Source organism: Temnothorax longispinosus, chromosome 2 (assembly GCF_030848805.1).
Source record: "Temnothorax longispinosus isolate EJ_2023e chromosome 2, Tlon_JGU_v1, whole genome shotgun sequence".
Taxonomy (NCBI): domain Eukaryota; kingdom Metazoa; phylum Arthropoda; class Insecta; order Hymenoptera; family Formicidae; genus Temnothorax; species Temnothorax longispinosus.
The window spans coordinates 13250327-13268509 of NC_092359.1; the positions used below are offsets into that span (position 1 = coordinate 13250327).

At 43.2% G+C, this 18183-nt stretch overlaps 1 protein-coding gene across 1 annotated transcript in view; it reads right to left on the bottom strand.

Annotated features, from left to right (window-relative positions):
* Nucleotides 1-18183, bottom strand: part of Msi (RNA-binding protein musashi) — a 91830-nt gene that overhangs the window by 46025 nt on the left and 27622 nt on the right.

Sequence of the window (18183 nt, forward strand, 5' to 3'; positions counted from 1 at the left end):
ACGCGCGGCGCGGCGCGGCGCGTGGGAAGCGATCGCGAGCGGCGGGCGAGACGCGTGACGAAATACAGAACGTAACGCGACGCGTATTTATGTGCGTGCACGCGTCGCTTTTAACCGCTCGTCGTATTCGCTCCGCGAACTAATCTCTCTCGCGCGCAAGTGGGACGCAGGGAAAAACGCGTCGCCTCATAAATCATTCGGCGTACGCGAAACGATATCGGGCGAAATCGCGCTACGCGCGCGGCCTGCCCCCTTCCAGCCCCTTCGCCCGGTTTCGCTCGTTAAAACGGGACATTTTGCAGACAGGACAAATGCATCGCGTCGAAGCTCGAGAGGGAAAAAGGAGCGAAAGATGGTTCCGTGGCCAAAAACTGGCTTTCAGCGGTGGCCTGACTTTTCTCAAAGAACAACCAACCGCAATTCCCGCTTCGCCCCTTCGCCGTTATGCACATTTGCCGTTACGAATCAAAAAACGGAGCTCCAGCCGACGCGAAGGCGCCATTGTCGTTAGCGATTTCAAGGGTGCAATTCAGGAAGAAATAAGAAAGAGATCGAAGAAATCGTACACACATTAACGTCATTCAATTGAAAAAGGTGCGTTGCCAAGTGATTTTCAATAATCAGAATGACAATTCTGATTACTAGATAACTTGCCAGCCTATTGCCGACATTAATACTATTAATTATATGTTGCCAAGGATAGTTTAATAATTCCTCATACATCCTTTATTCGATACGTTTAATCCGGGTCGCTTCGTACCATTCCGCGTTATTAAAATTCGATCGCGTGCTTCGCGAAAAACAAAAAAAAATACTTATTTGGCAATTTCCCCGAGTAAACAAGAATGCGAGAAACGCGAGGGAATTTTGCAGTACGAAATAGTGCTCGTCACGTGATTGCATAATATCGATCGCGAAGCTGCTCCGAGTACAAGATTGTGGAACGTTGTGTGTGCATGCAGGTTGTCGAGCAAGCCGTCGAGTAACTCGATGCTCGGCAAAAGTAACCCCATCGAGTCACGTTTCCAAGTGGTATTACGCAAGAGGCAATGTCGTCGTCATGACAGCTTTATGATCGATAAAACGGATTCGATCAAATAAGAATCCCGGCTACGTCGGCCGCGACATGTTTCGCTAGACTTGACTGTCAGTCGAATTTCAACTGGTCCAGTCGAGTAATTTTCCCCATCTGGATTCCTTTTACAAGGAATTATCAACGCCAGTCAAGTAGAAATGACGAGAAAGAGAGACTTCGCTGAATAACGATAAATCCCTCAATAGTTGTCAATCGATCACCGTGAGTCACAGTTGAAGACATTCGTCTCGAAACGTACACTAGCTCGATGAAAAAAAAAAAAAGAAAATCTGATGTGCGCGTGCACTGACGCGAGGTAAGCTAAATTAACGGTTTGCGCAACGTACTATTATTTCTACATGTCGTACATAGTTATTTCTATGTCATGCAGGTTAACCTTGCAAGGTCTAAAGTTATTTTTGCATTTCAAAGTCGGAAGCGTATCTCGTAAGGCGAAGATACACTCTCGGCAATTCCAGAATTTCTATTTTCAATATTTCACTCTCGTGTCGATTTAAATAATGGTAATGAATCAATTAACATATCGCGCAGAGAGATATCCGCGCGGAATATTTCATCAAGATATTGCGTCAAATTTTGCGTAACCGCATTTTCCGCGTTATTCGCTAGAATCGTACCACGCGTCGTCGTTAATGAACGACAAAATAGTTTTAGCGGCTCGACGATTCGCTTCCAACATTTTACCGACCGCCCGTTACAACTCCAATTAGGCAGGTGTCCTATGACTAAAATGCAATCAGAAATTAACCGCGTGATTGTAACGTTATATGTAACGTCGACATATATAATAGCCGATTAAACGGCAAAGATTCCTCCACGTTAACGTTTAGCCATCAGGAATAATTCTAATTCACGGTTCAGTATCGCCCAAATAAACGTAATAAAATTTAATAAAACTTAACGTTCATGCAGTGTTTAACACATCTACTTATAATCCAATTTACTTGAAACGAACTACGACTAAGAAAAAAGACAAATAGCACTGTTTTCAATCTGCGCAGGGATCTTATAGATCGCAAAAAAAGGAATAAGAGAGACAGAGACAGAGAGAGAGAGAGAGAGAGAGAGAGAGAGAGAGAGAGAGAGAAGCAATCAACAGGAAAAACGAAGAGCTACGAAAGTAGAAGCGAAACTCGGGAAGATGAGGGAGATGCGAGAAAGGAATATATAGGGAGGAAGAGAAGCCCGCGGACGGTGTTGCGCGTCCGACCAAGGTCTGTGTCATTGGAAACCGACGAGAATCGATTCTCCCGTCTGTTTTCCGTCTTTCTTTCTTTTTTTGCACGGTAAATTCTGTATCGAGAACAGTCGAGATATCGCGTTGTTTCGTCGGGGAGGCACGGGACTCCCCGACGCTCGAGCGCTCGTGTGGACGTCGAGTAAAAGTTATCGAGACGAGACCGCGATCCTTTGTTCCGCGAAAGACGGAGCAAGAACGCGAGGCGCTCGTTTTCGCATTCAATTTCGACAATACGCACGGAATATAAATCACGCGAACGCACGAAACCCGAGCGGCGATGAAACGCGAAGCGAATCCACCTCGTGAAACTATGTGGATTTTCGATATCGCTGTATCGCTCACTCCGGACAATCCACGCGTAAAAAAGACGTCCGCGTTACACGATATATAAAAAAATAACCTTTATTTTTGTAAACTAAAAGACACCAATACTATTGCAATTCGCTTCATTTGGAATCATCTGCGTGTAAATAAGGGCCATTCTACAATACGTCGCAAACGATGGCAACTGCTAGTTGAAAAGTGTTATTTCTATGTTGCGCTTGTCAATTGCGATTGTCAAAATGTCAAAAGAGAGTTGGCGAACTTTTAAAATTTTTTGGCGATCGGTAACGATCAGTAACTGGCAATCGGCAGTCAAAAGTAACACTTTTCAACTAGCAGTTGCCATCGTTTGCGATGTATTGTAGAACCGGTTTAAGACTTCACGTTACTTTTGCATGTAAACGTACCGTTTATTAGTTACTTTCTTCTGCGATATCATATAAGATTCCGAAAGAATGCGTTTCGGCAGTCATATAACGTCATAACAACTTGATAGTGAAGAGATAAAAGAGACGAGGAAGCTGCCTACCTGAGTTAACTCACCGAAAATCGGTAGAGAGAAGTTATGTGTACCTAAGATATATCTAATGCCCGACAGACTCAGCGGTCGTTTCTCACCGAGGGACGAACCTACCTAGGGTAAGTTATTGACGGATCATCCGCACGATTGACGCGGAACCGTCAAGATTTTCCGTGCATCATTGGATATTCCGCGTCTTGTTTTGACGTTGCCATGACGGCCCGATCTCGCGGTGGATGGGAGAGAGAAAGAGAGAAGCAGACGAAGGAGTTGCCGACCTAAGCTAACCTAATCTAACCTAACATGATCGTGACAGCTCGTCGCGTCGTCTCGTGTTCTCTGCCTCCCCACCACGGCGCGATATCCCGTTGCCAGGACAACGGAGAGAAGCTTTTCAACGAAAAGAAGCGAGCGCGAAGAAGAGAGAAGGCGCGATCGCCGCCGCCGTTTGGCCCGTCTTTCCCTCAGTTCCCTCTCGCCTTTTTTCTCCCCCGACCCCCGACACACAGAGATCGGCGTGACGACTGACGGTTTGATCCCCGTCCCCCGTCGAATCGATTTAAACACGATTTGTCGTCCACGAGGCACGATTCCGCGACGAGGCGTCGGCGTCGGCGTGAAAGCGACCGAAAAAGCGACCAGATGATCGCGCGGGAAAGGAAGGAGAGAGAGAGTGAGAGAGAGAAGAAGAAACCGAGAAACTGTCGAATGTTTGCGAGATAAAGGAGACAGAAAGAAGCAAGCGTAGAGCGTATTTGGAGTGTCGCGTAAATACGTCTTCCGTTAATAAACTAACGTCTTCTCGAGACGCAACAAACGCGAAGAACAGACAGAAGCGTTTTTAGCAGGTGTCAATCTTGCGACGATCTCTGATAACTCGTTTGACATCAATGTTAATCTCAAACGTAACGTTACATTTGCCATAAGAATGTTCGGAACTTAATACTTTTCTAACTGGTCAAACAACGGAGTCTCTCCCGAGACGTTCCTGTTTAGTAACGGGACATATTTACGGATGTTTAACGTACCTCTCTTGAAGGAAATACGGTTTAACGAAATACGCCGAGCGGATACGTACACAAAACGACGATCGAAGCACGGCCGAGAGCGTGACAGCGTAACAAAAACAAACCGAGGGAAGGTCGAGAGGGAATTCGAGGAAAACGCACGCGGCAAGCAGCTACGTGCTACGTTTCGCCTTCGAGATTTACAACGTGGCTCGTTCGTTGCTTCCTCACGAAATGCCATCGCTCTTCCTCACCTGAATCACAATCGCGCCGCTCTCGAGACGACCCCGGCCCGCGCGCTCGGCCGGCTGCGGAGTGCGGCGTGAAGCGGTCCGAGCGGTCCATTCCGGTTTTGGAACAAAATAGAAACGCGCGTCGCCGGGATGCGGATGTTTCCCACGGTCGGGAAAAATAAAAATCCGCCCTCGGAAAATCGCGTTTCGCGGAAGCGGAGGAGGAGAACCGATGGGCTTTTTGGGAATCGAAACTCAATCGAGGAACCGTCCAACTAACGTCCGCGGCGCGTGGTCCTCCGATGGGAGAGCAAAAACGCAGGCGGATGTTTTTACGGCGCCGAAAAACTCGCCCGCGCCCGAAAAGTATCCACGCGGGGAAAAAAAACGTCGAGAAGGCGATTCGTGGGCGCGAGATCGCGCTTTTAGGGTGAATTCCGGACCGGAACACCCTCGCGGGACGCGGAACACGGTAGAGAGAAGAGCTTGGGTCATCTTACCCCATTGCCGGGAAGGTCGCGTAGGAGAACATTCTCGTTCACTTCCAGGATCCCGACGTCGCCGGCTCCCTCGCTCGCGTCGCCTCGTTCTCGGTTTCACCCACTTTTTCTCCCTCGTTCCTCCCACCCTCGGCTGCCGTCTCGAGAGAGGGCGATCGGCCGCGAAACAGGCACAGGCACACAAGTTCAAGGTCGCGGTAGATTAAGGCAGGCAGGTATGAACGTCCGTGTCCGCGTACGGCGTTAGGTTAGAAGCGCGCGCACGGAGGAACACCGGTTCGCGCCGATCTCTCGACGTTTACCGTCGGCGAGAGAGGCCGAGAGGCGTCGAGAGACTCGAGACAAAGGATCGCGTGGCACGGCACGGCACGACGCGGCGCGACGCGGCGCGGCGACGCACAAAGAACCGGCGTGTTACGTGCCGCGGGGGCTTCCGCCGGTTCGCGCCGGTGGCGTCCCGGTCCCCTCAAGTTTTTTGGCGATTTTTAGGTTAGCGGCCGACCGGCCAGAGACGGGAACGACGGAGTCGATGCGCGCGGTCTCGCGGTTTCGCGTCTCTCGCGACGGGCCTCGCGCACTCCGAACGAAGCGCGGCGATGTGTGGCAGCTGTGTGTACGCGCTCCGCTCCAGTCGTCTACACGCCGCAATGGTGGGGCGCCAACTGCTGCGGGGACGGGTGGGGATAGGGGTTCTGGGTCTGGGGTCGGCCGGCTGAAGGGATCCCAGACGAGGTAGGGGTAGGTTAGGTTGGGACGCGAGGGGAATGCCAGCGCACCCTTACGCGCCGCGGCAGCCGCGCGTACTACGTACGAGCGCCACGTGTGTATGTGTGGTGTCTGGTGCGTGTGCACGTGTGTGCATGCGCGCCGCTCCGGCCGCGCCGCGCCGTGCAGACGGAGTAGAATGTGTGCCGATGCGATATACCGCCGGCCTCCGCGTCGCGCCGGTGCCGCCGGTTCGCAGTTTCGCTGCTCTGCCCTTCGCTTTGGTAAAAGACTGGCGCATGGCGTGCCGTCCGTGCGGCCGTGCGGCCGTGCGCGGCTCGGCTCGGCGCGGCGCGGACGCCCAAGGAGTCCTCGCAGCGGTGCTCAACCGCCCATTTTCGGCCCCTGTCATAATTTCGGAGGATTTCTTACGAAAAGGCCTCCCGAGCAGAACGATCGGGGGGCTGATCCTCGAGATCTGAAAATTGATAATCTAAAACCTAAAACCATCGCTCAGTTTTCTCGCCCTCCTCCCCCCTCGGTTATTTTAAATTTAAACTTCCGACGATATCCCGTGAATTAAACCATCCAGGATATCATTCGCCCACCTTCGTAATTTTATCTCGCGTAACTCGTGTGTTTTTACATAAGCGCGAAATGTTTGCGACATTCCTGCGTAAATGCACGAAGATGTATTTCATAATATTTGCTAATTAATAGCAGACTTCGATTAACCGGAGCGACTGCACCTGCCCTCTTCCTCCCTTCTGCTCGGTTACGTAGTAGAAAATTGATAGTAGATAAAATCTCCGATGCCGCACCTAGAGCGTAATCAATTTTACAATATCGAACGTATAATTAGACCGAGGCGGATGTACAGGGTGTCCCATAGTTATTCCGGAACTGTATTTTCCGACAGTTGACGATATTGCGGGCTCATTCGCGCGATTCCGTGCCGTTTTACAAATGTTAGGCTCCCAATTTACGACAAATTCGTTCAAGTTATTTCCTTTTGGATTCACATTTGCAGCTGACAGTCTTCGCGAGGGAACGACACGAGAAAATTGCCGCCTCGGTATTGTTGCAAATCCGGTCATGTGCGTGCGGAGACACAAAGGAACGTGGGCCCGACGAAGAAACCAGTATGGAGACCATAAAGCGAAAGGATATTGCAGCCCGACGCCATTGGTTATGCAATAATCGCGATTACACGTTCCGCACAATATGTGTTAAGCAAACATGGGAAATGTAATTTGAATGAAATATTATGTGCCCTGTTAAATCGAGGTATGCGAGAAGCGTCGAATTAACACGTGTTTCTCGATGTTTCTCGACGCGGAACTTTTTATTTTATATACAGATGATTGGAGACGTGCTCCTAACCTGGTCAATTTGTAGTTCTGTGATGGTAAAAGCGTATTTATGATATAAATTATGGCTCGAATAAGTAAACGGTCGACTCATCGAGTATCTTCCACCCTATTCGCGATTCCTGCCTAAATTCCTGGTTAAGTAACGACTCCGACCTTTGCTCCCTCGATCGAGCAATTTTAAGCGGCCGCGAACACTTTCGCCAGGTTTCGGGAGATAAGAGGAGAGCGGCTTAATCGCGGATCCTCGGCGTGTTTTACGAAAATGCACCTCTGCGATTTTGCATAATTGAGAGCGGAAAGACGTAAACCGGCGGGTGATAACGTGCGAGACGAAAACGTGCGCAGGATGCGAGATACGGGATGCGGGATACATGATGCTCCGAGATTATACATGTAACAATGCTCTTTACGAACGCGACGCGGCCACGTCGGCGTCGTCTCGAATTCGCCCGTTTTCCTGCAACGCTCACGTAACCGATCTTCACGCTCGTGTTCTCGCCCTCGTTTGCCATCTCGCTTGGACGACGGACTCGCGTGGTACGGAAATCACACGAACGCAACGTAAATGTTACACGGGGGCAAGTCGGGATTCAGCGTGCCCTGGCTTGCCTCCAAATTGTTGCCCGGGTTGCCCCGGTCAGATTCTGGACGTACCTACGTGTGCGCCGGGTAGAGGCCGGAAGTATGAGCGAACCTCGTTGAAATAATATGTATAATTGACGCCAGAATAGTCGAGACTCGAGACGCTTTTTCTTTAGTAGCTATACCGCGGATTTACAGACTAATAGGTACGTGTAGGTTGAGAAAAGTTGAGAACGGCAGTAATTATCCAAGTAATAATTATTTTGTTTCGGAAAATACATTAGTAGACTATTAGTAAAGTTTCGTTATCGATTTTGATTTACTAAATAAAGAGTGTTTTGACGACTCGAACGCCGATCATATAATTATGGGCAGCGATGGCTACTCGTCGTTGTCGTTGCTTGCAAAATAACGTCTTACTAACGTTGCGTTGCAACAGATATACTGAATAGAATGTCTCGCAATACGTAGCAAGAAAATTTACTTCGTAATATTCTCACGTATAATAGCCTTTACGAAAGACGTTACAATATAACGAAAATACTGCGAGGAAGGAAAAACAAAATCGATTTCGCGAGTAGTATTTCGTAACACGCGCCCGCGCCGCCGTCTGCAGATTGACGTACGTAAAAATATGCGAATGCGCTTTTTAGCAAGTAGCCTGACTTTCGTGTAATTTTACATCCACGGCTGCGCGTACGAGCGCAGAGCCTCGAGAAAGATTTCTACCGACAAGCGGGTAGAGTCAGCTTGTCTGCGAATGAGTTTCGCGGATGGTATCACGCGACTAACAGACTCGCGAATACTCACGCCGGCTTGCTAGCAAACGATTTCCGCACGAATCGTCGAAGACAAAGAGCAGGAAATGCTGCTCTCTCCGGCAGTCCTCCGCAGCCCTGTAACACGACACTCCACTCGAGATGAGGCAGACACCTGGGGTTTATCCCTGCACTCGTAGCGCTTCCACCGGCGGAGGGGGAGAGGTGGGAGGGTTGCAACAGTGAGGGAGAGTCACTTCCGTAAAGACACTGCGAGTTCCGAGTTCTGAATTCCGACCGGGACGATGGAGAATCGCGCAATTTTATTACGTAAATTCAATTTGCATAGTGCGACCGGCGTGGCGGCGGCGTTACTCGGCAGCTCCTCGGTGGTTCCCAATACTCGTCGTCGCTATATAACCGCGTTTCTTTTCCTCTGGGAGATAACAACGCGTCGGGCTAACGAACTATATTTAAATTGATTTTACCCAAACGAGGTAGGAAAGAGAGAGGACGTATCATTAGAGAGACATCGGGTTACTGGCCGCGTTAACGATTACCCTCAAAAAACGTTCAAAAAAATATCCTTCCTGATAAGCCTAACGGCTTTAAAATCCTTGTTCGTTGCTTATCTGTCGTTATTTCTTTTGTCGTCTCGAAATCAAAATACTTCGAATTATACGCTCACCTTAATCACACCCCATTCTAATGCCGCGTGTGCGAAATAATGTTGGCTTAAATTAATATTCCAGCGCGCTCGTATATTCGTCGTTCTCCAGGCAGGAGTAACGTGTCTGTATATTTGCCGAGGATTGTGTTGTACGTACTTCGCCTCGCGAAAACTCCATCGAGGTCGTTTCTAGAACGTACGCATACCGGAAAGTACAATGTTTTGATAAATACCGCGATCCGCGCAACGGAAAGCAACAATTATTAACGGCGTGCAACGAAATTTGTAAGCGGTAAATTGAAACCAAATTAAGCATAATAGCAATTAAACGTCGTTGTCGTTATATTCTAAGTCAGTTTTACTCAATAAAATATGCAATATATACTAAATAAAAGTTTGTATAAATGCATTCATGATTTAAATCGCTAGTAACACAAAACTAGAAAAAATTATTCCAATTGTTAATTTTATTCAAGCCGCGAATATATATATATATATATATATATATAGTTCAAAATAGTCCGCATAACACTTGGAAGATACGTGGAAAAACAATAATAATTATTTAATTATGTCACGTTGGAGTAATAAAAACCGGCGAAAACTTCGTGCGTGCGCGCAAGTGAGCTTGGTGGCGGGCGGGCGGGGATTTTGCCGTCGAGTCGTTTAAATATCGCGGAAATTGAACCTATAAATTTCTGAGTGCCATAAATTGGCCGACTTACCGCCCGTAAACGACGGCCCTCTCTTTCATCTTCCGTCTACCTACGTTTCCTACCTTCGAGAACAGGTCGCGAGATGCCGAGATACTGGGGCAAGAAATACGAAGCTGGTGTGCCCATGTGCCATAGGGAAACCGAATAAGAACCCCATAAGTATCGTAAAATAACGATTACACGGCCGACGTCTAGCAAATATGTGCATAATGTACGAGATGTTCATTACAATATTTTTTTATATTTCTCTGAAATTGGTAAGACGTCATAGCGTCTACGTTGTAAATGCTTGAGGAATTTTCCAGAGCGTGACTCTGTAAACTTATAACGTTTTCAAACTCAAATAAGTATACCTGAGTATACATATGAATCTCAATGAACTCAAATAAGTATACATATGAAGAGTACAGGGGAAAAACGATCAAACTGTCAACTTTTTGTCGAAATTGATCAGATCATGTTATTTTATGGCATTTTCAAAGAACTGTCATAATTCTTATCTGTTTTAATCAAGAACAGTTACAATTCATTGCAAATAAAGCCGAAAAGTGTACCGTGCTGGGGAAAAACGATCATATTCCATGCACTTGTGGACTATTAGTGTCCAACATACAATGTAAACACTAAGCAAACACTATGCATTCCGATATTCACTGCCAATACTTTTTTCAATAACTTCCTAAGATATCTGATGTCTTGAAACTTAAAATTGCATTTTTCTCGAAATTACTCCGGATGGACATTGATCGTTTTTCCCCTTTTGTATCCTTCATATACTATACTTACACACATACATATATAAACACTATGTACATATATACATATGTATATATACATATATATGAATAACAAGGTGTAAAAATCTGTATTATTTTCGAATCGGCAATATTTGTCCTCAAGTTCACATCTCTTAAATGATCGGAAGAATTTCTTAAATGATAAAGCATTCATAGGAAGAATATGAATAGTGAAATATCGTCTGCAAATTCATATTTGTTCGTAGTTTGAAATGTGAGCGATAACAAAATAATTGAAAAGTAGGAAGACGTTAAACGAGGATATGAACTGGCCGTAGCAAAAGAGCTTTTACTAAAGAGCAAGAGAAGGAGGTGGCTGAGTGCATCACTGTATTGAAGAAAATATACGGAGAAAACGCGAGTGCTTTTACCTCTCGACAATAATATAAAATGTTTCGCGCATCCCTCGCAAAGCGGTTATTTTCCAAAATTCAACGTTATATCGTTCGTTATCGTCATAGTTTAACGAGTACTTACGAGAAACAATTCGTAGACAAATAGAGTGATAACTCGGTGAATACTCGTGCCGGGAGTATTTTGTTTCTTTTTTAAGGCTCCTGGGTAGTCACCGCGGCCATATTGGATTCTTACTATCGAGGCGAGGAAAACAACTAATTTTAAGTTGCGGTATTTTCCGAAATAAAAAGACATTTCAATAAGAAATCACGACAGATCGTTTCAGCACACTTCAAAAATTGACCGGATACTATCCTTTTCCCTCGACAATAAACAAACAGCCATAAAACGAAGCCTAAACATACGGAAAACAAGCCGTTTGACGACTATCGAAAGGAGTGGTGAATGTTCCTTCCGCATATATATTTCTTGCAAATCTTACCATACGGTCAATTTTACGAGTTTCACGAATACGTTAAACGTTAGAGCACAAGTACAGAGCGAATAATAAAGAAATATACCGCAACTTAAAATAAGGTTGTCAACATGTCACAAGACAGAATTCTCCATTGGAGAGAGTGAGAGGAGAGAGTTCTTATTTCTGCCGCGACGGTATGGCGCCACCGTCAACGCAGAGTTCTCGGCTCAAAGACCAGGAGCCTTAAGAAGCGAGTATTGCCAATAAAATGGTATTATAAAAGTTTCAAATAATTTTTAGAGAATAGCATAACATCATTTTACTTTAAATTTGAGCTAATGCATTAGCTCTATAAAATCATGGTAAAATTTTTCAGATTCTAAATACCAGTTATTCTGAAACTGGGCATGATAGTAGATCTGTGATTTTCGCGATATAATCAGGCTAGATTACTTGGCATCAGTGCGATACGTTATAGTCAATTTAAATCATTTAGTCGCGGCAGAAAATACATAAAATTTTAATTCCGATATTAAATTTTACTCTTAAAAATTTTCATGTAGGGCACCGCGCGAAATACAGATTTATAAAGAGATTGATACATTTTTCATATTTCCTCACCTGAAAAAGTAAAATGAGAAAGCGAAATGCATAATAATGGGTTTTCAATAACGACAGAGGGGAAAAAGGAGTATCGCGAACGGATGTATAGCGGAGGAGGTTCTCTCGCAAGTAGTACAACCTGTCTTGTGCCTGGCGTGCCAGCTGGTACACGCCGTGACGAGTTTCCCTTCAGAGACAACTATCTACTTTGGTTGTGTAAAGCAAACAAATGTATGGTTGTGTAGAAGAATCAAATAATTATTGTACCACGATGCCATATAGACGATTCGTGTATAAATGACACACATTTTGCAATATACCATGCTCATAAAAGTATTAAGAATTAATACAATTAATATATGACGGAAAGGAATGAAACGGATTATATACATATATTCGAAATAATTAATCGCTCTTAGAAATGATTCATGCTATATTTTAAAGACTTGGTCAATAAATTTGTCATTGTAATTTTATTGGTTTATTCTGCGATGTTCTTTAAATAACAGAGGAACAAATGGTAATTTGAGAAAGGCAATGTTCTAAAAATAATCTAATGATAATTTTGTTAATTAAAATTATCTTAATATTGTCTGGTTTCTCTTAATATTGTTAAAATTATTTTGTCTTCAAAGATCTTTACTGGAAAGTTTGATACACTGAGAGAAATAATTATTTTTTTCAAAAAAAATTTTGTTGATTTAATAAAACCGGAAGATTGTATGTTGCCAAGCAGATGATTTGATTGGCTTAACAAAATATTTGTATAAAATGTTTTGTTCTTTGTTCTTTTTGACTATTTTGTTTGTTGACTATATTGATTTGTTCTTTTTAACTAAATATTTCTTTGAATAAATTTACTATTTTTAAAAACGTATGTTCTTGGTTCAACAAAATTATTTTATTGAGTTAACAAAATTGATCATTAACTTGAAAAAAAATGATTTTGTATGATACCATTTTCAGAATTCAATTATTTCATTTTATTCAAATAATAGACGTGTACTTAGTTCAATAAAATAAATAATTGGATCAATAAATTAAAAAATCAACAAAATTGTTTTGTTAATTTAATAAAACCGGAAGATTGTATGTTGCCAAGCAAAATTGTTTTGTTGGTAACAGTCTTGTTAAGTAAAAATATTGAATTTTAAAAGACTTTTGAGAGTTTCCTTTTAGTTTCCTTTTCATACAATTCTTAATAATATAACGCGGCAAAGAAATATGACCTAACGAAAAATATGTAGTCCGCAAAGGATTACCGGTGTATAGTCGCGTGTATCGCGGCCACATCGGTTTTTGATATCCTGGTAGCGATATCACCCGGTGAAATCGTTACCAAAAGCTTACCGTAAACACAGACTTTCTGTTTCGCTTGTCAAGCTTGATATCGTATCGATCTGGGAGGTCACCACGAAAAGAAATCGGAATGGATATTCTGGTATTCTTACGGCACAGGATACGAAAAAGAGGTCTTTGGTACTTTTATTAAATTAGACAAATATCGTAATACGTTTCTATATATATAAAAAGATTAGAGATATTTTTATGTTATCGTTAGCAACGGTTATTTAATGTTTAACGTTCAAACTTCTGAAAATATTAAAAATTTAACGAAGCACTATATTTTTTTAGATATACATTACCGTTCAAAAGTTTGGAAGCACTACTTTTTTAAGAAAAACAAAACAATGGTGCTAATACTTTCAAAGAAAAATGTTCTAATATGAGAAACCTTACTGTCTGTTTTAACTATTATATTCAACACAATATTATTTGTTTCTAATCATTTTCCAAGAAAATATTTTATTTAAAGAATTTTACCGAGTGAACATGCTATACTACTGCTCTGTTATATGAAGAAAGAACAAGTTTTCATGGTTTGAGTAAAATATAATAAGTATGACAATACCAATTATTATTAAAATAAATGAATTACTCGCTCGTATGTGTACAAAATAATAAATTAAATAAAAAAAAAGGCTAGTGATCGACCACCAAAAAATTATTAATTAATCAAAAATGAAAATACATATAGGTACCTTTTAACAATTATTATATTTTACTTAATCCATGAAAACTTGTTCTTTCTTCATAGCAGAACATGTAGCATGTAGTATAGCATGTTCACTCGATAAAATTTTTTTAATGAAATACTTTCTTGAAAAATAATTAGAAACAAATAATATTGTGTTAAATACCTATAATAGTTAAAACAGACAGTAAAGTTTCTCATATAACATTTTTCTTTGAAAGTATTAACATTATTGTTTTATTTTTCTTAAAAAAGTAGTGCTTCCAAACTTTTGAACGGTAGTGTCTATTTTCTCTATATATAGGAATCCAAAAATGAAAATTCAGCTATGAATAGTGTCACGTATCTATATATTTAAATCAATATGTCGATAATGCGTTATATCTTAACGAGGTATAAGTTACAAATGCGATAGTATGTCAATGGTGCTATTATATCGTAACGAGACAGCTCAAAATAAAATGTCGAGATCACGTAGTGACGTTCTATCGGCGATTTTAGACATGGGGATAATGTAGAACAGATTGCGGCCGTGCGGTACACCGTGGCAAAGGCGTTACCGGCCAAGGCAATTCTGCGACACCGGAAACTCGTGGGTCGAGCCACTTCCACCGAAAACTCGTTTATACGACCCTGCTATGTGGTATGTAGGGCCATCGCTGTGGTTTCCCCGCCGGTGGAAACGAGAACGTGCGATACAAGAGGTGATACACCCTCTTCCGAGCCACTAAGATCGTTTCGAGGATTGTCCCTCGCGCACGGATTACGCAATAAAAGTGATTTCGCGCAATTTTCTCGCAGTCGTGATCTTGATAATCCTATTATACAGAGATACTTGGCCTTTCTCCCCGCGATACTTAATATTATTTTTCACATTTATACATGTGGTCTCTATAAAAAATTTTTTTTATTTAATTAAAATTTAATTTAATTTAATTTAATTAAAATAACGAGTTACGTTTATCCTTGTGACAGATTTTAACATTATAATTTTGTTCTGGAAATACACATCATATCGTCAGATAGATGCGCGATACCTTCTGATTAATCACGATATTTTTATTTTTACAAAGATTACTTTTTTCAAAGTCGATATAGAGAGTACTTTGATCGCCCTCCATTTGGCTCCATTTGGGATTTCTTGTTCCGGATTTGCTTTTGAGGGATTATCAACGAGCACATTGGCTTGTGTAAAATTCAAGATAGTGGTAGCGCAATGTGCAAAATCATATCCGCGCGAGAGTTAATACCGCTAATAGAATTCCCGACGAAAATCTTAAGCTCCGATGGAATGGAAATCGACCGAAAGATGGAAGGTTTTATCCGATATTAAGTCTGCCGGATACGCATGCGGTTGAGTCTTCATCGACTCATCGTGCGCAAAAAATGCATTCCAAAATATCTTCGAAACAGCTTCGAAGATTCAAAATTTCCGTAAATGTCCATCGCTGTGTAAGTCTCTCATGCATGAAAACAGAAGTAATCCAAACGACTGCTCTACAAGTGACACGCTTACGTCACTCGTCCGTAGATAAAATAGAACAATAGCAGAAGTGCGCGAAAGAAATGACATTCCGGATGAGAAAAAGGTAAAAAAAAAAAAAAAAAAACAATGACGACGTTGCTATTTTGCTGATAACCAGGTCACTGTAATAGATCTAAATAAAAGCGGACATGCGAAATAGCACGACGCGATGTTTCCCGAATTTATCAAATATTCAAACTCATTTAGAAGTTTCTGCTGGGCTCTCGGCGAGAACGGGTGCGGGTGCGAGAGCGGGGTCGAGCGGCTGGCGTCGCGATACGGCCGCCTCGTCTCCCCTGGAAAATCTCGGCCGGCGGATTCGTTTCAATCTCTATTTCCGCCACCGTCGCGCAAATTAATTCCACGCGCCGCTAGCAAAAATCCGAACGGTTTGTCACCGACACGAGTACGCGCGACACGTTCACGTCCGCCGCTGGCGTAATATCAATTTATGACGTACGCGCGCGCTAACGTCGACTAATTGTGGACGCCACCCACTCTATCTCGTCGACCAATATACGTCGCGTGGGCGACCTAGCACCTGCCCGTCGCCCTCACACACGCGCGCCTCAGTCGCGTCAACTGCGAAGGAACCTGTCAACGCGCGGCTGTCAGCGAGAGCGCGACTGCCTCCTTTCTCAATGGACCGTCCGAAAATACGAGCGGGCCCGCTCGTCGCTCAGCCGTTCTCGCTCTCGCAACAAAGTACAATGAGAATGAATCGCGCCGCGTTGTTTCGTCATTTAACATCCTCTCGTTACGGATATAAGCGCGTAACGAGGAAGCGCCGAAATGCCAAATATGCCAACGCAGCGGATGCACCCGCTGCTGCAACAACACGTCTGCAAATAGATTAATGCCTGAACCCTGAGGAATGTTCACAAACGAGACCTCGTGTTTTAAAACATGGCGAGTCAATGTGACTCAAAGTACATTACAACTGCATATATAGAATACGTCGCGGCCGGCGGATCAAAATTGAAAATATATAAAAAAAAAGAAAGAAATCTTTTCAAGAGTATCTCTCGGAAAGTACGAATATAATAATCGGAGCACATTAAAGTAGTATATACACTGCGCGACGCAATGTCCGATTTTAAATGGCAAATATAACGTTTTATGTTCATTACATCGATCGTAGAGAGCCTATCTATTATTAAATTCTTTTAACGAGATAGATACAAGCCGATATACGGCTGAATTCGACGCGAATCAGTCGCGGTGAACGATATAATCCTTCTCGGCGCTAATGTCGCTAATCGACATTCGAGGGATCGATGCGGCATTTAATCGCAATAATGAAAAGCGTTACGAAGCGGTTCGTCGCACATATACGGTTATAAATATCGCTTAAGTATCTCACGACATATATGTATGTACACATATGCACGCGCACGTATCCGGATATTACAAATTCACGTACGATTAAACCACGCGCGACTTCTCAACTATTTCGGGATTCGGAATTGCGTTCGCTTACGAAGCGTAACGTGACATGTAATATTGGCGCTTCCCGTTTACGGTCCCGCCGCGGCCGACAGATAATCAGCAGTCACGTAGATAGTAGCGATTCATCTCGCGAGCGAGTCAACACATCGGCACACGGTTTTCCTAAGAAAAACATTCGCGTTGTTACTACTTCGCTACAAAGGTCCTTCTGATTACTATTCTCCTTGTTCGATCTCTGGCGAGTATAAGGTTCGCAGGTCAGGAACAAAGGGCGATGTTAGGAGAAAGGCCTAATCGCAAATATACGAATCTCCCTGTTTCTCTTTCGGCTAGAGAATCGCGGAAACATGACGGAAATGTCTCAGGGAGAAAGAGATACGAATAAAGGCATGCGTGGCGCACGAGTTTTCTTTCATCCGCTATATGTGTTCCGTACCTGTATACATATATATTTGTATATACGCGCGCGCATGAAGAATCGTTATGTTCGTTCTTGCTAAAGGAACTTTAATCAAAACTGAAAAATAGAAGAAACCTACTTTTCATTCCGCTGTCTTTTCGCCGCTGCCGTAACCATTCCATTCCGTCCGTAACGGGCGGACGATAATACGGCGTCTGACCTTCCGTGTAAGATATCTCGAAACGTGAATACAACAATGCCGCATTGTCTAAGCCACTTTATTGTGCTCGGCGACGTCCGAATATCATGCCGGATCTCGACTCGCTCGAGTATGCAGGGCGATTTGCAACTAACATAAGCGAAACGGACTCCTTGATTAAGATTAAGACGAAATTAATGAGAAATGAGGAAATTTTCGCGATTTAAGCTCGAGGACTGCATAATTAGGTGACAGAATTTTGTTCCTCGATTGAATTCGAGCAGACCAGACTTTAGCAAAATTTTAATTTTCTTAATTTAGCCATCAAAATGTTTAAAAGATGCGATGATGATTAATGCTGTTCCAACATCCTTAAAAATATTTCAGAAACGGTTCGTTAAATATCTATTGTAGATATTACAAATACTGATTTCGCATGTAGAGACAGTTTGTAATTTATCAACTGTATTCTGTGAAAAAATATTCAATAGCGAGGAAAAATGCAAATAAGATAATTTCGTTAAGCTGATTGAATAGATGGCGATACCATCGAGATCATCGTAGATGAGAATGTATCTTCTTACAACGTGTATCGTGCACTGTGTATACAATGATCGTAAAACAGCTTGAGACAGGT